Below are 21,430 nucleotides of genomic sequence, written 5' to 3' on the forward strand. Positions count from 1 at the left end.
CAAACAGAGCTAGACTAAGGCTATGTAGGATAGCCGTGTATGTTCCGTGTCAGGCACCTGAAACTGGCGCCCTCTTTATGCTTGTTCATGCGATCCCCCTCAGGCAGCACAGCACCACCTGGTTATATGAGGGATATCAGCTAATAGCCTGGCCAGTGGCATAATGGTCTGAGCATTTCTGTGGCACACAGATTCCTATCTGCCTCCACAGGCCTATCCACTCAGAGCTTATGGAAGACCAGGTTGGACAGTGCCCGTGTCAACTCCTATGAGATCAGAATCTATAGATGGCCTGTTTCCTTGGGCCCTTCATGGTCAGATTGTCAAGAAAGATTCTATTTTGCCTGCTGGCCTCCAGACAGAGTTCAAAAACTCCCAATCCCTAAAGGAGTGGAGAGGGACCCTTCAGTCAACAAGCATTAAGTGCCTACCATATGCCAAGCATTGACAATATAAATAGAAAAGTGACCCAATCCCTGCCCCAAAGGAAATTGTATTCTATTGGGAGGATCTAGCACAGTTAAAAATAAGCAAACTTTACCAAGTGGGAGATGGAGGGAGGAAATCAGGGAAGGCCTCTTGGAAGAGGTAATCAAGCAGATAGATTTAGACGTGAGTTTTATCAAATATTTAGACACCCCCCCCCAATGCCAATACTGTATAAACTATTTGAAAAGTAGAGCATGTGTTTTGAAAATAAAGAGCCTTAATAAAAATAAAATAAAAAAAGAAGTAGGTGAAGAATGAATCCTACTAAATTTCTTCTATGACACAAATATGGTTTTGAAACCTAAACCAGGGAGATCAAAATCAAAACTATAGACCGGTTTCCCTAATGAATATTGGTGCAAATATTTTAAGTAAAAGACTAGCAAGGAGATTACAGCAATATATCTCAAAGATCATGCCCAATGAGCGGGGGGGATTTATACTAGGAATGTAGGACTGGTTCAATATTAGCAAAGATGTATGTATGTGTATATATATAATTGACTTATCAACAGAAACAAAAATTCTGTCATCTGAAAAGATGTAGAAAATTTTTGGACAAAACAATACCCATTCTTATTAAAATACTAGAAAACTAGAAATACTAGAAAACAATAAATTATCTAAAATGAAGAGCAAATCCTATTTATAATGAAGACAAACTGGAACCTTCCTGATAAGATCAGAGGTGAACCAAGGATATACATCATCACTACTATTCAATGTTGTATTAGAAATGCTAACTATAGCACTAAGACAAGAACTGAAGAAAGAAGATTGGACAATATGAAACAAAACTATCGTTTTTTGTAGATAATATGTTGGTATAATATGTGATCAATTAAAAATTTTGTCACAAAACTTTAGCAAAGTTGTAAGATATAAAAATAAAACCATAAATCATCAGCATTTCTCTGTATTACTATCAAAACCTAGCAGAAATAGAAAAAGGAATTCCATTTAGAATAACTCTCTGGTATATGAAAGTAGTGGAATATTATTCTATTAAAAAATCAGATTTTAAAAAATGATGAACAGGCTAGTTTTAGAAAGGCCTGGAAAGATTTACATAAATTAATGCTGAGGGAAACAAGCAGAACTGGGAAAACAGCAAAATTGTATGATGATTAACTATGGCAGACTTGCTTCTCAGCAGTTCAGTGATCCAAGGCAACCCCAATAAACCTTGGATGAAAAAGATCATCCAACTACAGAGAGAATTATGAAGACAATGTAAGTCAACACATGCTATGTTCACTTTTTTTCCTCTGACTTTTCTCTCAACATGATTGATAAGGAAATATGTAAAAAAATGTACATGTATAACAAAAAAAATTACTACATGTAATAAATAAAAAATAAAATAAAGCAAAATGAAATAACTGCAGACAATATAAGATACTTGGGAGTCTACCTGCCAAGACAAACCCAGGGATTATTGGAGAAATATTGTTCATGGTAAGTTGAGCCAATATATAACAGATTAATTTACCTATTCAGTGCTAAACTACCAAAGAATTATTTCATAGTTAGGAAAAAAATAAAATTCACCTGGAAGAACAAAAAATCAAGAATATCAAAGGAATCAATGAAGGAAGTTACCAGATTTCAAAGTATCAATCATGAAAGCGATTGGGTCCTAACTAAGAAATAGAGTAGTGGATCAGTGGGATAGATTAGGTACATAATACACAGCAGTCAGTTACCACTGATAAACCCAAAGATCCTAGCTTTTAGAACAAGAATTCGCTAATAAAAATTGCTGGAGAAACTAGAAAGCAGTTTGGCACCAACATCTCACACCATACCAAGACATGGTCAAAATGGATAAATGATTTAGACAGAAAGGATGATATCACAAGTAAATAAGGGGGAGGACATATAAAAATTTACCTGTCAGTATCCAAGCAATCCCAATAAATTTGGAATGGAAAATGCTATCTATATCCAGAGAGAAAATTATGGAGACTGAATATTGATCAATATATACCATTTTCACCTTTTTTTTTTCTTGTTTTTTTTTTTTTCCCCTTTTGTTCTGTTTTTTCTCCTTCAATGTGATTCATGTGAAAATATGTAAAAAAATGAATGTATGTGTATAACCTAAAAAAATGCTTTACATGTAATGGAGGAAAATAGAATTAATAAATTTTTAAAAGAAAATTTTAAAATGTTCCTGTCAGATCTGTAAATAAGGGAAGCATAAATAATTTTGAATACTTTAATTTGAAAAAAAAATTTTTGTACAAATGAATGCAGCCAAAATTAGAAGGAAAATGGGGAAAGGGAGGTAAGTTTCTCTGATAAAGACCTCAGTTCTCTATATAGAGAACTGAGTTAAATTTATAAAAATTGGAACCATTCCCCAATTGATAAATGGTGAAATGATAATGATAGTTTTCAGAAGATGAAATTGACACTATTTATAATCATATAAAAATGCTCTAAATCACTATTAATTAGAGAAATACAAATGAAAAACTTTTAAGATACTACCTCACACCTATCGGATTGGCTAACATGACAGAGAAGGAAAAGAACAACTCCTGGAGGAGATATGCAAAAAAAAAAAAAAAGTATATTGTAGAAAAACTTTTTTGTTGTTATGTTTTTCAGTGGTGTCCAACTCGTGACCTCAGTTGGAGTTTTCTAGGCAAAGCTACTGAAGTGGTTTGCCATTTCCTTCTCCAGTTCATTTTATAGGATTGCCCAGGGTAATACAACTAGTAAGTGTGAGAAAGAGAAGTCTTTCTGATTCTAAGCCCAAGGCTTTATCCACTGAGCCAATTTATAGCAGCTCTTTTTGTGCTGCCAAAGAATTGGAAATCAAAGGGATGTCCATCAATTGGGGGATGGCTGAATAAGTTGTGGTGTAAATGTGATGGAATACTATTGTGCTATAAGAAATGACAAGCAGGATAGTTTCAGAAAAACTTGGGAAGATATGGTGTGAAGTGATGCAAAGTGAAGTGAATAGAACCAAGAAATCCGTGTATATAATAGCAATATTATAATGATCAATTGTGAAAGGCAGCTATTTTGATTAAGATAATGATCCAAAACTAAAGGATCCATGATAAAAAGAAATACAATCCACCTCCAGAGAGAGAATTGATGAACTTTGAAAGAATTGAAACATACTTCCTTTACTTTATTTTTCTTGCTTTTTTTGGTATCATGGCTACTATATAAATATAGTTTGCATGACATTACAAGTATAAGGTATATTCTTTACCTTCTAAATGGGTGGGAGGGAAAACTGAAAGCTCAAAATAGATTTTAAAATGTTAAAAAAATTAAAAATTAAGAAAACAAAAAAGTAAAATAAAAAAATAGTTTGGAAGTAACCCATGCCCACTGAGTTAAGGGTTATCTTCCCCAAAGCACTCCATCCTCTGCCAAGGAGACAAGATCAAGGAGATGGCAGCTAATTGTGCTTTAGAAGTCCTGATTTCATCTTCATACAGAGTAAAAGCCTGGTGTGCCAATTCATGACCTATGGTTTCATTATTTTCATAACTAATTTCTCCAGCTCATATTCACTGAAGAAGCAGCTCTGCCAATTCTTCTCTCATTCAAACTCAGATATGGAAAAAAAAAGCTGTCACTTTCCCCTTTATTATTCACTTTGGAGTTTTCTTTGTATTGGAAAGCCAACCAATATGCTACAAATATCATGGAAGGGAGTGTTCTTGAGTTCTTCCAAAATACTTTGTTCTCTGTTTCAATCTGACTGCAAAAGATGAATGAGGCTTTCCTTGAGACTCTGATCAACAGCAAAATCTACAGGTTGACTACATCGATTCTGAATCAATATAGATACTAGATTCATGATTGCATCTATCTGGTCATAGGAGACAATTTGTGCTGTTATTTCAGGAATTACTAAGCACTTAGCAATAGCCATAGTCAAAATACTCAAAGAAGGAATGGAAGTGTTTTAATTTCAAACTGTTAAAATGTCAGGGGTGTCAACACACGTACTCAATTGTCTTGTGAGTTTCTTTGACTCGACACTACTGATATCAGTGTTTCAGATTTCGCTTACTAAATATTTCCACTATTGTTTTGTAGCACTTTATCAGCATGCTCCATATAGTAAGATGGCACTTCTTGACAAAGTTAATGAGAAACTTGCAGACATCACATCTTCTGAAGGTATGTCTTCTCTGGACTCTATTATAGTAGCTACTTGTGGAAATGTCCAGAACAGCCACTCCCCTCTCCTACTCTCCAGCTTCCTGTGGAATGAGGAAAAGCACCGGTCCAGCGAAGCAGCTTCCAACTGCTGAGGTGAAGGAAGGGGGATGTCATTCCATCAAGTTTCCAGCCTGGTCTCCTACCTTGGAGCAAGGAGAGTGTCACCATTTCTTCTGCTCCATGTGCTTGCTCCTTTATCTGACAGTCCAGAGCTCTAAAAGGACATAACACTACTGACAATGATTATCTTTCTAAAATTTTCCTTTCATGATTAACAAACTCCCCACCCATTCATATTCTTCCCATCCCAATGATTCAAACTCCAGTCTCTATCCCCCACTGCCCCAAACCTTATTCCATTTCAGCTCAATTCACTCCACACTCTCCCCCCAATGTCCCACCTCAAAGCTTTCTCCCTTTTCACTCTGAGATGGTCATGCCCTACGCAACAAACTTGCTTTCATCATAAATCATTTCCTTTCCAATTCCTTCCACCTTCTGGCTTTTATTGAGCCTCATGACATAGCCTCCCTGGCCACACTTTCCAGCACTGGACACACTCTTTCGTCTTCACTTACTGGTCAAGTTGGAAGAGTTGGAATGCTCTTCCTTTGCCATTGTCACTTTCAGATTCTCCCCCTTTCCATCATCACCCGGCAATTTTTCCTTCTTTAAGGTTCATTCAATTCATAGCTACCACTTAGCATAAAAAAGATCAGGATCTCCCACTGCATTCAGGGTCATCTCCAATTGTCCTGATGTATATCTGGCCACTGGACCCAGATGATTCAGAAGGAAAAAGTGAGCCTGGTGACCTTGCACAGTCCTCTCTCCCTCAAATCCAGTTCTCTTGCATGTCATGGAATCACCTGCCTGATATTATGGTTGTCTTTGAGAACGAAGGACAAACAATAACAACCCAATTAAAACCCTTGTAGCTTTTGTCTATACACCTCAGGACACTTCTTCCTTCCTCAATAAGTTAAGTACCTTCCTCTTCCTAACACACACACACACACACACACACACACACACACACACACACACAGCTATTTCCTTTAATACCCTAACCTCATAGAGTACTCAAGTCCCATGACCTACTCCTTTCTCAGAAACAGTCATACTCTTTTTTCCTCTCTTTTTTTGGTTAATGGCCATTCCATATTCCAATACAATCCAAATTCCAATGCAAAAACATTTAAACTTAACTAGAGCCTGTGGTTGTACTCTGCAGTCTTGTGGAGATTTGGTCTCTTATCCTGCAACAAGTCTTGGGTTGTATTTTGACCAACTCTTTTTAAAAAAATTATTAATTTTATAATTGTAATTTTTTTGACAGTACATATGCATGGGTAATTTTTTTTTATAACATTATCCCTTGTATTCATTTTTCCAAATTTTCTCCTCCCTCCTTCTACTCCCTCCCCTAGATGACAGGCAATCCCATGTATAATAAATGTGTTACAGTATAACCTACATACAATATATTCGACCAACTCTTAAAAGTCTCAACCACTCCATGCCTTCTGTGAGAATCATTAGTCTAACTCCAAGAGTTATGGCAGAGGGGCCAATGCTAAGAAAAGTCAATCCCAATATGAAGGATCTTGCCATTACCCATCAATACACTGCTTCATGTTAATGAAGCTACAAATGTGCTTATTTGATCACAATCTATTAGCTATCCACCTCTCCTTCTGCCTTCTAATACCAGGCCCAGTTCTCACTCTACACCATGCTCTCCAATCACTTGACCCTGCAGTTCTGTCCAAATCCATCCCTGTACGACCTGTTCTCTCAACCTTGACCCACTGATGAACCAATTAAACTCTACACTGTCTTCTCGTGATTCCCTCCTCCCTTACTGTATCATTAACTGTATGCTGTCAAGCCTCTTGGATTGTTCCCACTATTTCTCATCTTTATCCCTACACACATGCTGCTGAATGAACGTGCAGAAATTCTGTAGAATCGTGTTGAACTGTGTAAGCCATTCTGACTGGGTTCACGACAAGTTTATGCTACACAACGTCATCAGGGCTTTCACTGCAGCTAGGCAGTCCTATTATACCTGTCTCATCAATTCACTCTCCATAGAAATTCTTTCCAACTTTCTCATCCCTCTTCAAACCTTCCATACACCCCTTCCCATCATCTTCTCAGCTGAGATCTTTGCCTCATATTTAATGGAAAAAAATTGAGACCATTTGCCGTGAACTTCCTTTTCTCCTCCCTATTCCATATCACCTAGATGGCTTCTGCCACTTTTAGCCAAGTTTTACTTTCTTGGTCTCCAACCCGTGGATAACTAGTGCCGAACAAAGCAGAAACAGGCTTTGGAGATCAAGTAGCAGTTTAATGAGTCACTTTCAGAGTGAGGAGGAAGAGATTTTATACACAAATCATAAATGGGGAGGGGGAAGGCAGGTTACATTACAATCAGTCTTAGGGCCTGAGTGCTTTCCCATGATAAGACTACAAATCCAGTCCCGTAAGAACAGTTTGAAAAGTGATTGCTTCAAATCACGGGGGTTGTTACTTGGTGGGGGCACAGGACCAGAGTTCTGTAATAGGAACAGATTCTATACTTCATTTAACATACACAGGAAAGCATTGTTAAGAATTGATCGATCATTTCAAGCTTCATCGTAAGACGGATTCCCAGGTCAGAAAAGGCAGCTTGGAGAAATCGGAATTATTAGTATATCCATTATACATATCTTGATAATCATGAAAATCAAAATACTTTTCCCTCATTCCCTCCTTTCGGTCAAAAGGTGGGAACGACCCTGAAGATTGACAAGGAACATTCATTTGAGACCTGATTTTGATTTTATGTAAAAATAAGTGAGTTAGAAAGCAAACTCCAAAGTGGATGGCAAAACAAATAAAGAAGAGAAACAGCAGACCAGGGAAGGCAGAACGGGGAATGCTGTCCGAGTTTTCAGACAATCAGCACAATATGTCAAAGGAAGGTTGAGGGGGAGACATTCTTCAGAATGGACTGTCCCCTACTCCACCAATCTTCTGCTTGCATGTTTTGGGAACTAAGGGCTTCCTCTATTTGAGAAGGTTGATTGACATAAAAACAGTATTTCTCCCCAGTGACAGTGCAGGCCTCCCTTCTCTCAGCCAGTAGCAGGTTGGTGACAAGCTTTCCTATACACCTCAGGCCCGTGGTTAGTTCTGCCAATAGGTTCCCAACAGACACATACAGTGTGCCAAAGACAGCTATGGTACGGATCCAACAGATGCCAACAGGGCCAAAATGGGCAGGAAGGCAAACGTCCATTGTCGATGGAGGGACAATTTTAACTGGAGAAGAACCTCAGTGGAGTGATTTCCTGGAAATTGGGACAACTTGGGCACAGGATGGATGAAGGCACAGAGGTCTTCCCAGAAGGGAGGGAGGCTGTGATATAATGCAGAAACACATAAGGACAGTCCTGTGAAAGGGGGCGATTCACCAGCAAAGAGAAGGGTATTAGAGGGCAAATCCAGACAGTGGGTGAAACTCAGCGCAGTGCCTCCACACAGAGGTGTTTAGCTCTGGCACTGTTATCCCTTTTAGGGATTCCCACATCCATGCAGTGATTGAATAGATGCCTTTACTGTGGGCAAAGATCAGAGGTCTGATGTCTGATTTGGGGCAGGCTCCTGCATTCCCTTGTTACGGGGGCTTTTTCAGGGTTACCAGATGCCGCAGTTCTGTTCAGGGAAATCGGTGGCCGCAGGAGGAATCATGCTAGGGCATTTAGGAAAACAACTCATCTAGAGTTCAGAAAAGACATGACATTTCATTGCATAGGATTTAGTGCTCCAAGGTGAGGCCCAAGTGCTGCTTATGCCCTGGATACAGAGTGGAGCTTGAGTTTCTAGAGAGACTCCTGAATGTAATGGTCCCTGTAGGTAAGAGTCTGATGTGGTGGGGCCCCCAAACCTGCTATTAAGTCCATTAGTTTTCAGTTAGAGTGCTCCTTTCTCTCGTGGGTAGTTTTCCTACTAGGGACTACTGTGGTGATATTGTGAGAAGGGGGATACAAAAGTGATGGTAGGGGGCACAGGCTCCCTTTCCATAAGCTCCCGATCTGGGAAGCAGACAAGGACCAGGTGGCTTCTCAATCTGGAGTAGTTCAGGAGTTTTTGGAGCATGCTGTCTCTGAGGGCCAATAAAATAGAACCCTCCCAATGGGGTCATGAGCTGGACCTCTAGTAGTGTGGGGATGGCAAAAGCTTCCAGGTGTTGGGACCTTGAATAACACATCCAACAATTAATCATTTTAGAGAAGCATTTCATTGGGATGCATTTCAGGAGGGAATGTTGTTGACCAGAGTGAAGGAATTAGGACTAGGATAATCATTTTGGAAAATGCAAGGCCAGAGACTGCTATAGCAGCAAGAAAGGAAAGGCTCGGTCCATAGAGAGTGATCGTCAACTTGCAGCCCACGGCCAGTTTCCTGGAAATAGCTATCTCCATCTACAAGCAGCTGTTTCTCATACAGGAGGTCTTGGGAACAGCTGTCTGTTTTAGATCACTAAGTGTCTATCTTAGATCACTGTCTAGCTTACATGTCGGCTCCTTTGGAACCAGTTTGATTTTCAAGGTCAGGTCACCTGTAGGTTCTGCAATCCAGATAGGGGTACTGCTCTTTTAAGATGTGACACGTGGATCCAGGACTCCACTTCCTAGAGTCTGACTACAGGGAGGGTGGTGACATGTATACATATAGTGTACTTAATTTATACTTTAACACATTTAACATGTGTTGGTCAACCTGCCATCTGGGGGGGGGGGGAAAGGAGGGGAAAAATTAGAACAAAAGGTTTGGCAATTGTCAATGTTGTAAAATTACCCATGCATAGATCTGGTAAATAAAAACTATAATTAATAAAAAATTAAAAACCCAATAAAATAAATGTCAACCACCTTAAAAAAAAACAAGAATGGGGCTGTGAGACAAGTTGGTAAGCCTCTGGTATTTTCTGAGCCAACCCAATACAGTATTGTAGGAGCTTTTAACTGCTGTGGCTTCCCACCTATGGGTCAAGTGGCATTGGGTGTCCTGTTACTATCTCCTAAGGACTGAGCTGGTAGGAACCAAATAGTCTGGATCTATGGCTTTGTAGGGCTAAAGGAAGGGCTTTGGGACAGGGGATACCCAGCTCTTCAGAGAATTTTGCAAGATCTTTCAACCATCCCTGATGACTAGGTGATAGGCACAATGGCAGGACTTAGTGATTGACCAGGATAAAAGCAGCTTAATTAATGATACTCCCATGAAATAGATACCTCTATCACTGTTTTTATAATATTAATTTTAATAGCTTTTTATTTTCAAAATATATGCAAAGATAATTTTCAACATTCACGCCTTGCAACATGAACCTTGGAACACAAGATTCCAAATTTTTCTCCCTCCCTTCCTCCACCCCCACCCCTAGACAGCAAGCAATCCAATATATGTTAAACATGTACAGTTCTTCTATACATATTTCTACAATTATCATGCCACACAAGAGAAATCAGATCAAAAAGCAAAAATATGAGAAAGAAGAAAAAAGCAAACAACAACAAAAAGAGTGAGAGTACTATGTTGTGATCCACACTCGGTTCCCACAGTCCTCTCTCTGGGTGTAGACGGCTCTTTACAAAACATATGCAGGGGTAATTTTTCACACTGACCCTTGCAAAACCTTCTATTTCAAATTATCCCCTCCTTCCTCCCATCCCCTCCTCCAGATGTCAGGTAGTCCAATACATGTTAAATATGTTGGAAGTATGTTAAATCCTATGCATCTATATACACATATTCATACAGTTATCTTGCTGCGCAAGAAAAATTGGATCAAGAAGGAAAAAAACTGGGAAAGAAAACAAAATGCAAACAAATAACAACAGAAAGAGTAAGCATTGGATTGGTTTGAATCATCTCATTGCAGAAGAGAGGGACATGGCTCTTTTCAGCAGTGAGATGATTGATGCCAGTTCCAATGATCTTGTGATGAAGAGAGCCATCTACACCCAGAGAGAGGATTGTGGGGACTGAATGTGGACCACAACATAGCATTTTTACCTTTTTTGTTGTTTGCTTGCTTTTATTTCTTTCTTATTTTATTTGCTTTTTTAACTGATTTTTCTTGTGCAACATGATCATTGTGGAAATATGTATGCAATATATTGAATTTAACATATATTTCTACTATGTTTAACATATTACTTGCTGTCTGGGGGAGGGGTGGGGAAAGGTAGGAAAAAAAATTAGAACACAATGTTTTGTAAGGATTAATGTCAAAGAATTATCCATGCATATGTTTGTTTGTTTTTTCAGACTTTACAGATATACATTTTATTTCCCCATGTCATGCCTATTATCAGCAATATAAAATAAAGATCAAATCCTAAATCAAATACTGTTAGTTTATCAATTTTATTAGAGCATCTTCTTTTGCAACATTAAAAAAATCTTATTGTAACTTTGTCATCTGGCTCTTTGTTCAAACAGTAATAAAGAACAATTTTTGTGAATAATAGTAATTAGCAATTATGTAGTACATGATATTATCAAAATACTTCACAGTCGTTAATTAATTCAAGCAGCATGCTTATCAATGAAACTTATATATAATTAACTTTTACATATATATAATAACTTATATAATATAATTATTTAATATATAAAATCTAACATATGTTGATCCTTAAATTTCTTGCCTTTTTTGTATTCCTAGAACTTTTTTTAATTAATTTTATAATTATAACTTTTTTTTTGTGACAGGACATATGCATGGGTAATTTTTTACAACATTATCCCTTGCACTCCCTTCTGTTCCGAATTTTCCCCTCCTTCCCTCCACCCCCTCCCCTAGATGGCAGGCAGTCCCATACATATTAAATATCTTATAGTATATCCTAGATACAATCTATGTGTGCAGAACCGAATTTCTTGTTGCACAGGAAGAATTGGATTCAGAAGGTAAAGATAACCTGGGAATAAAAACAAAAATGCAAACAGTTTACACTCATTTCCCAGTGTTCCTTCTCTGGGTATAGCTGATTCTGTCCATCATTGATCAATTGGAATTGGATTAGCTCTTCTCTATGTTGAAGATATCCACTTCCATCAGAATACATCCTCGTACAGTATCATTGTTGAAGTGTATAATGATCCCCTAGTTCTGCTCGTTTCACTCAGCATCAGTTGATGTAAGTCTCTCCAAGCCTCTCTGTATTCATCCTGTTGGTCATTTCTTACAGAGCAATAATATTCCATAACATTCATATGCCAAAATGTATTCAGCCATTCTCCAATAGATGGGCATCCATTCATTTTCCAGTTTCTTGCCACTACAAAAAGGGCAGCCACAAATATTTTGGCACATTCAGGTCCCTTTCCCTTCTTTAGTACATGCATATGTTTTGAAAAATAAAAAGCTATTATTTAAAAAAAAAACATGAACCCATTTTGACCTTATCTTGGTATATAGGGTGTTAGGTTTTGGTCAACGCCTAATTTCTGCCATCCTATTTTCCAATTTTTTCCCAGTGATTTTTGTCTAATTCACTATGTATTTCTTTAGGAGCCTCCCATAATGGAATGAATTTTTTTCCCAAGAGAATTTTTGCTACTCTAGAGGCTGTGGCAATATGACAGGGGAACACTTTTACCCAGTGGGAGAACATACAGACTATAACCAAAGCATATTTGTAGCCATGGACAGATGGCCATTGATGAGTTCAACTTGCCAGGTTTCAAATGGTAGAACAAACTGGCCATGAGCTGACCTGGCTGCATTGTCCTTGGGGCAGGTAGGACACATCTCATTGGCAGTGACAGCCCTTGAAAACTCCCCCTCCTTAAGTGAAATGGATGACTTCCTCTAAAAATATAGTCTTCCTAGATTAACAGAGGAGGAGATAAATTGCTTAAATAGTCCCATTTCAGAAAAAGAAATAGAAGAAGCTATTAATCAACTCCCCAGGAAAAAATCCCCAGGACCAGGTGGATTTACATGTGAATTCTACCAAACATTTAAAGAACAATTAGCCCCAATGCTATATAAACTATTTGAAAAAATAGGGGATGAAGGAGTCCTACCAAACTCCTTTTATGACACAGACATGGTACTGATACCTAAACCAGGTCGATTGAAAACTGAGAAAGAAAATTATAGACCAATTTCCTTAATGAATATTGATGCTAAAATCTTAAATAAGATATTAGCAAAAAGACTTCAGAAAATCATCCCCAGGATAATACACTATGAACAAGTGGGATTTATACCAGGAATGCAGGGTTGGTTTAATATTAGGAAAACTATTAGTATAATTGACCATATTAATAATCAAATTAATAAAAACCATATGATCATCTCAATAGATGCAGAAAAAGCATTTGACAAAATCCAACATCCATTCCTACTAAAAACTCTTGAGAGTATATGAATAAATGGATTATTCCTTAGAATAATCAGGAGCATATATTTAAGACCGTCAGTAAGCATAATATGCAATAGAAATAAACTGGAACCTTTCCCAGTAAGATCAGGAGTGAAACAAGGTTGCCCACTATCACCATTACTATTCAATATAGTACTAGAAACGCTAGCCTCGGCATTAAGAGCCGAGAAAGTGAATCAAGGAATTAGAGTAGGAAATGAGGAAATCAAACTATCACTCTTTGCAGATGACATGATGGTATACTTAGAGAACCCCAAAGACTCTGCTAAAAAGCTATTGGAAATAATTCAGAATTTTGGCAAAGTGGCAGGATACAAAATAAATCCACATAAATCCTCGGCATTTTTATATATCACTAACAAAATGCAACAGCAAGAGATACAAAGAGAAATTCCATTCCAAACAAATGTTGATAGTATAAAATATTTGGGAATATATCTACCAAAGAATAGTCAGGAATTATATGAGCAAAATTACAAAACACTTGCCACAAAAATAAAGTCAGATTTAAATAATTGGAAAGACATTCAGTGCTCTTGGATAGGCCAAGCGAATATAATGAAGATGACAATACTCCCCAAACTAATCTATTTATTTAGTGCTATACCAATCAGACTCCCAAGAAACTATTTTAATGACCTAGAAAAAATAACAACAAAACTCATATGGAAGAATAAAAGGTCGAGAATTGCAAGGGAACTAATGAAAAAAAAACTCAGAGGAAGGTGGTCTAAGTGTACCTGATCTAAAGATATATTATATAGCAGCAGTCACCAAAACCATTTGGTATTGGCTAAGAAATAGAACGGTAGATCAGTGGAACAGATTAGATACAAAGGACAAAAAAGGGTACATCTATAGCAATCTAGTCTTTGACAAACCCAAAGATACCAACATTAGGGATAAAAATTCATTATTTGGAAAAAACTGTTGGGAAAACTGGAAATTAGTATGGCAGAAATTAGATATGGATCCACACTTAACACCATATACCAAGATCAGATCAAAATGGGTCCATGATTTAGGCATAAAGAGTGAGATCATAAATAGATTAGAGGAACAGAGGATAGTCTACCTCTCAGACCTGTCGAGGAGGAAGGAATTTATGACCAGAGGAGAACTAGAGATCATTATTGATCACAAAATAGAAGATTTTGATTACATCAAACTAAAAAGTTTCTGTACAAATAATACTAATGCAAACAAGATTAGAAGGGAAGTAACAAATTGGGAAAATATTTTTACAGTTAAAGGTTCTGATAAAGGCCTCATTTCCAAAATATATAGAGAACTGACCCTGATTTATAAGAAATCAAACCATTCTCCAATTGATAAATGGTCAAAGGATATGAACAGACAATTTTCAGAGGAAGAAATTGAAACTATATCCACTCACATGAAAGAGTGTTCTAAATCACTACTGATCAGAGAAATGCAAATGAAGACAACTCTGAGATACCACTACACACCTGTCAGATTGGCTAAGATGATAGGAACAAATAATGATGATTGTTGGAGGGGCTGTGGGAAAACTGGGACACTGATGCATTGTTGGTGGAGTTGTGAAAGAATCCAGCCATTCTGGAGAGCCATTTGGAACTATGCCCAAAAAGTTATCAAACTGTGCATACCCTTTGACCCAGCCATACTACTACTGGGCTTATATCCCAAAGAAATACTGAGGAGAGGAAAGGGACCTGTATGTGCCAAAATGTTTGTGGCAGCTCTTTTTGTAGTAGCTAGAAACTGGAAGATGAATGGATGTCCATCCATTGGAGAATGGTTGGGTAAATTGTGGTATATGAAGGTTATGGAATATTATTGCTCTGTAAGAAATGACCAGCAGGAGGAATACAGAGAGGCTTGGAGAGACTTACATCAACTGATGCTGAGTGAAATGAACAGAACCAGAAGATCGCTGTGCACATCAACAACAATACTGTATGAGGATGTATGCTGATGGAAGTGGAAATCTTCAACATAAAGAAGAGCCAACTCACTTCCAGTTGATCAATGATGGACAGAAATAACTACACCCAGAGAAGGAACACTGGGAAGTGAATGTAAATTGTTAGCACTACTGTCTATCTACCCAGGTTACTTATACCTTCAGAATCCAATTCTTAATGTGCAACAAGAAAATGGTATTTACACACATATATTGTATCTAGGTTATATTGTAACACAAGTAAAATGTATGGGATTGTCTGTCATCGGGGGGAGGGAATGGAGGGAGGGGGGATAATTTGGAAAAATGAATACAAGGGATAATATTATAAAAAAATTACTCATGCATATATACTGTGAAAAAAAATTCCAAATAAAATTAAAAAAAAAAAAAAAAGAAAACTCCCCCTCCAATATTTTCAGGCTAGCTCCACCAACTTGTCAAGTCCCCAAATGGCAGAATGAATTAAGGTGTTCCCTCATAGGGAGGGGTAAGTTCTTGGAGAGTACTAAAAGTCCTTTTGGACCAATCCATAGTCTTGTAGTCTTATAAATTTCTAACTCTTTCTTGTTTTGTGATAAGCATTCTCTTCTGGGCTGTAGCTATTTCTTCCCTAGTTAGGCTAAGAGGCAAGTCTTGAGAGGTGGATAGACTATGGATAACCTTACCTATGGGGTTATAGGAGCTGTGCCCTCAGGAATTAGAGGAATTAACCCCTCGGTTTTAGCTGCTTGGGCAGCTAAATAATTTCCAGGAGCACGAATGCTGTTTTCTTGGAATTTCTCTGAAATGTTGATGATTGCTACAGCCCGGAGAAGCGGGAAGCCGTCTGAAGGATGGAGAAGCAGGAAGCCGTCTGACAGATGGGGAAGCTGTTTCTGCTTTTTAATGGGCTGTCCTGAGAAGGTGAGGAAGCCCTGAGGTTTCCTTGGCATCCCCAAATGCATGCCTGCTTCAGTGTAGATGTTAATCCTTTTCCCTGTTCCTAGTTCACAAGCCCCGGCTCCTGCCTCAAGTTCAGCTGGTGCTGAATGGGCGTCAGGTAGCCATGAAGCTTCGGCCACTTCCGTGGCAGAGGTCACGCCGTGACCAGCCACACATCCTCTTCCTCATTTCCGAGGCAGGGCCCATCAGCACCCCAGTCCAAATCTGCTCCTCTTTATAAGGGGTTTCCTTCGGGTCCTCCCGCAGAGAGGGCAGGACATCCAGCCGGAGCACACGTTTCTGTGTTCCTGTGCCACCTGCATTCCCTCCTTTCTCAGGGACGAATCCATCAGAGGGGAGAGAATGGCTGGGGAGGCCCAAAGCTGGTGGCTGGGAGGGCAGACTTCGAAGAATCTAAGGACTTTGGAGCTTCTGGAGGAAAGGCAAAGGCTCGGGTCTAGAAAAAAGGCTCAGGTCCAGAACCCTTTAGGATCCATAAGGGGAGGGCAGTCCCTGAAAAGTCAGGGGTCCGGGGAGGACGCCAGCCCGCCCGCCAAGGAAGGCGGAACTGATGTTTGGCGTGGGATTCGGGGAACCGAGGGATGCTTTTAAGAGCGGCTGACTGCAGGCAAAGGCCAGAGGCAGAGAGGACTCCTAGGGGCTCTGAAGAGGGGTGAGCCCACTGTCCCTAAGGAGATACACAGTCCCCAAGAGAAATGTCTTGGGGGGGGCAGAGGAGGAGATCGCCAACCGAGTCCCCAAGGAAGACAAGTCCCGTTCTGATATCTGTGAGAAATGGGACAATCCCTGTGGCAGGACCGCCGAGGCCTGCTGCGTCCCTCCCAGGTAAAAGCAAAGCTGGAAGTGGCTTTCGGCCGGCTGGGATGGAGAAGGAAGCCCAGAGGTCACCCCCGGGGACCCCCTCCCCTCCACTCCCTCCCTGGGGGGTGGCCCAGGGTGGCACCAGGCGAAGCAGAGTGTGAGGGTTTGGGGGCAGGTGCCCCGGGTATTACAGTGGCAGTAACTGCTCAGGGCTCCCCAGAGGCGCCAACCCAGACCACCAGGCTCCGACTTCACGGGGAAGGACAGGGAGTGTGAGGCCCTTAGAGAAGCACAGACCAGGGGCCCACCTCCACAGGGCCGCCGTGCCAGTGGCTATTGGCCCATGGGAAGTAAGGGCTTAGAGGAGTCCAGCTGCACAGTGGCTGGGCACTCCCCACTGACTGTCAGCAGCTGGGGAAGCTTGCTCAGGAGCTGGACGCTCAGAAGGGAAGAGACCTAAGGGAATGGGAACACCGCCAGAAGCGGAGGCTGGGGGTAAAAGCCACCAGGTTCCTTTGGGGACAGATGAAATAGTGGCCTGTAATTTATGGAGCAGAGCACGTCCTTGCAGGGGGCTAGGAGCCTCAGGGACCAGCACAAAAGGGTGAAAAGCACCGGTCCTTCCAATAAAAAGGGAGACAGGCTCAGAGATACGGTCTCATTGGCAGTCCCCACAACGGAGATACAACCGACTCCAGGGGAGAGAAGGGGGGAAGGCAGAGGGTTTAAAACTGAGAGGGTCACCTAGAGCACACACTCTTGCCCCCGTGTGAGCAAGGACACCAGGAGTCACGGGGATAACGGCGTGGCCTGATATCCGTCCCGCTCTCCCGCCAGCCTTCCTCGGAGCTGAGTCACGCGGAGTGACCGGCACTGTAGGAGGCCCCTCGGCGTTTTCTAGACGCTTGCCCTTCCTTTGACACCCTTTCCTCCAATGGCCAGGTTCTCCACGAGTGGATCGGACTCCTGGCCTGGCTGGTTTTGACGGTACAGGAGGGGAACAAAAAGGGTTGGGCTGCTGAGGACAGGAGGGGGGGCTGATGAAGGACGGGCTGCTGCAGCTGCAGAGGGGTTTCGAGGGGAAAGTTCTTTCCTCCTTCCTTCAGCTCCTTTTGACTGTTTTCATCCTGCTCTGCCAGAGTAACTGGGAGCCGGGCTACAGTCTGGAGAGGAGCCCAGTGTCAGTGCTGCTAGTCAGAAATAGCTTAATTTGTTTAGGAATGGATGGGTGAAGATTATTAACAAAGTAGGAAAGAAACTGAACTCATCCCCACTGCACTATCATGTTTGAGACCAGACTTGGCATCAAAAGCTTGGGCAAGTGTGTCATAAAACTGATAGATTCCCCAGGGTCCTTTTCGGTATCTAGGACCTTTGTTAAATCAATGGGTTAAGGGAAAGCTAGGGAGATGACATCCAGGAGTTTTTCTGAGTCTCAATCTAGCTTAAGATCCTTCTCAGGATCTTCCCAACAAGCTTTTAGCACCAATTCTTTGTCTCCCCTTTCCATGAGTTGACATAGATCAGGATACCTGGGTCTGTAGGAATAAGAACTGCTCACTCAGCGAAGCCTATGGGACCCTCCCTGGGTCTAGGATGCTTGCTGACAATGGTCTGAGAAGAAAAAAGAGAAAGCCCCTCAGAACCTTGAGGAACCCTCCCTACAATTCCAATCACTCAGCATCATGAGGATTGGCAGGAGGATTGACAAGAGGGATATTCAACACAAGAAAGGGGATATTTAAGCCATGTCCCTTATCCCCGGGACTCCTGTTGGGCATGTCTCCTTGTTCATACAGGGGCAAGAGGTGTCTGCTCTAGTTGACACTCTCAGTTTTAAACCCCTTTGCCTTCTCCACACTCTTCCCCAGAGTCAGGTTTCCACGCTGCAGAGCTAGAAACCATTGCTCTTGATCAAGCTACTGTCCTCAGGGATTTTTCCTGGGCAAATTCTGCCTTGAAAGGGAACACAGAAGCTGGGCAGCTGATGGAGTCAGTTGGTAAAAGTGAGTATAGTTTAGGTAGATGAGTACTTTTCAAATGATTTTCAAATGATTTAATCCTTTCTTTCATTGCTCGAACACCATTTATTATTGCCGTCCTATTCAGAGGCTGGGTTTCCTTATTCATCAGTTTCTGCCTCAAATATTCTAATTTGATCCTATTAGAGCCGTCTGGATGAGGCCAGCAAAGTCTCAGGTTGTCACCAGTCAAATCAACCCAATCCTGGCAGTAGGCAGTGTAATGTTCTTCTCTAGAATATAATATTCTCTGGGAGCAGGTTTCTTGGGGAGCTTCTGGAGGCAGCCTTAGTTTCAATTCAGTTCAATAATCACCTCAAATGCAGCCAGGAGTTAAAGTCCAAATCTCTTATTATCTCTTTCCATTTTTCTGGAGGCCTTCCAGTGTTCTCCACAGGACACTTCTCTGTCTTCTTCAGTTCTGCCCAACTGAATCCTGCCTTCTCAATCTCCCAGAGCCTCCTTTGGCCCTGAGAGCTTCTTGCTTATATGCTGTACACTGAGTACCCACCAGTCATTACATCACTAGGAAAGCGTTATTTGTTGTAGGATTAAATCAATGCTAAATTAGATCTAACCATTGTCTCCTCAATTCCACTCAATACCTTGTTTCAAGGCCCATAACATCTCCTTGTAGGGTCAGATCCATCATACGGAACCAGGCTAAATTAGATAATTATTGTCTCTATCAATTTCACTGTCTTAGTACCTTGTAAGAATCATAACAAGGAAAGGGACCTGTATGTGCAAGAATGTGTGTGGCAGCTCTTTTCGTAGTGGCTAGAAACTGGAAAATGAATGGATGTCCATCAATTGGAGAATGGTTGGGCAAATTGTGATATATGAATGTTATGGAATATTATTGCTCTGTTAGAAATGACCAGCAGGATGACCAGAGAGGCCTGGAGAGACTTACATCAACTGATGCTGAGTGAAACGAGCAGAACCAGGAGATCACTGTACACTTCAACAGCAATACTGTATGAGGATGTATTCTGATGGAAGTGGCTATCTTTGACAAAGAGAAGATTTAACTCATTTATCAATGATCAATGATGGACAGAATCAGCTACACCCAGAGAAGGAACACTGGAAATGAATGTAAACTGTTTGCACTATTGTTTTTCTACCCAGGTTACTTTTACCTTCTGAATCCAATTCTTTTTTTTTTAATTTATTTTTTTAATTTTATAATTATAAATTTTTTGACAGTACATATGCATGAGTAATTTTTTTTATACCATTATCCCTTGTATTCATTTTTCCAAATTTTCCCCTTCTTTCCTCTACTCCCTCCCCTAGATGACAGGCAATCCCATACATTTTACATGTGTTACAGTATATCCTAGATACAATATATGTGTGTAAATCCAATTTTCTTGTTGCATGCATCCAATTCTTACCGTGCAACAAGAAATTTGGTTTTACCTACATATATTGTATCTAGGATATACTGCAATACATTTAACATGTATGGGATTGCCTGTCATCTAAGGGAGGGAGTAGAGGAAAGGAGGGGAAAATTTGGAAAAATGAATACAAGGGATAATGCTGTAAAAATATTACCCATGCATATGTACTGTCAAAAATTATAATTATAAAATTAATTTAAAAAAATCATAACAAAGAGGGACAGTCAGAACTATATTTCCTATCCATTTAAAAGGCATATGTTGCCTTGATGGGAACTGCCTTGATCTCCCTTTTGCCTTTTTCCCATAGCTTAACCATTTTAAAGTTGAACGCTCAAATATAATAACACCAATTAACTAATAAGTACATACAATATGCAAGTACAAATATATGTAAAAGGATACAATAATACAAATACAAGTAATCTACACTATGCTGGTAATTCCCTTAAATTACAAAAATAAACACTCCACAACTCTAACCAAGTGCAAGTAAATTGTTAATTTTGACCAGTTTTAACTGCACACAAACCACCCATGTAAGTAATCCTTACACAAATAAAACTTACCAGAAAATCAAAGAGAAAAGACACATGCAATCCATGTGCAAAAAGAGGCCTTAATAAAATGATTTGGATCAAGAAAAAGGTCCTAGCACTAATACATTAATGGAGTTGTCATCTGATTCAACCATTGTGGAGAGCAATTTGGAACTATTCCCAAAGGGCTATCAAACTGTACATACCCTTTGACCCCACAGTGTTTCTACTGGACTTATATGCCAAAGAGATCTTAAAGGAGGAAAAGGGACCCATTTGTGCAAAAATGTTTGTGGCAGTCTTTTTTTGTAGTGGCGAAGAACTGGAAACTGGATGCCCCTCAATTGGAGAATGGCTGAATAAATTATGGTATATGAATGTTATGGAATATTATTGCTCTGTAAGAAATGACCAGCAGGATGAATACAGAGAGGCCTGGAGAGGCTTACATGAACTGATGCTGAGTGAAATGAGCAGAACCAGGAGATCATTATACACTGCAACAACAAATTTATGATCAATTCTGATGGACGTGGCTCTGTTCAACAATGTGAGATATTCAGATCAGTTCTACTTGTTCAGTGATGAAGAGAGCCATCTACACTCAGAGAGAGGC

The sequence above is a fragment of the Sminthopsis crassicaudata genome, chromosome X (genome assembly GCF_048593235.1).
Source record: "Sminthopsis crassicaudata isolate SCR6 chromosome X, ASM4859323v1, whole genome shotgun sequence".
Taxonomy (NCBI): domain Eukaryota; kingdom Metazoa; phylum Chordata; class Mammalia; order Dasyuromorphia; family Dasyuridae; genus Sminthopsis; species Sminthopsis crassicaudata.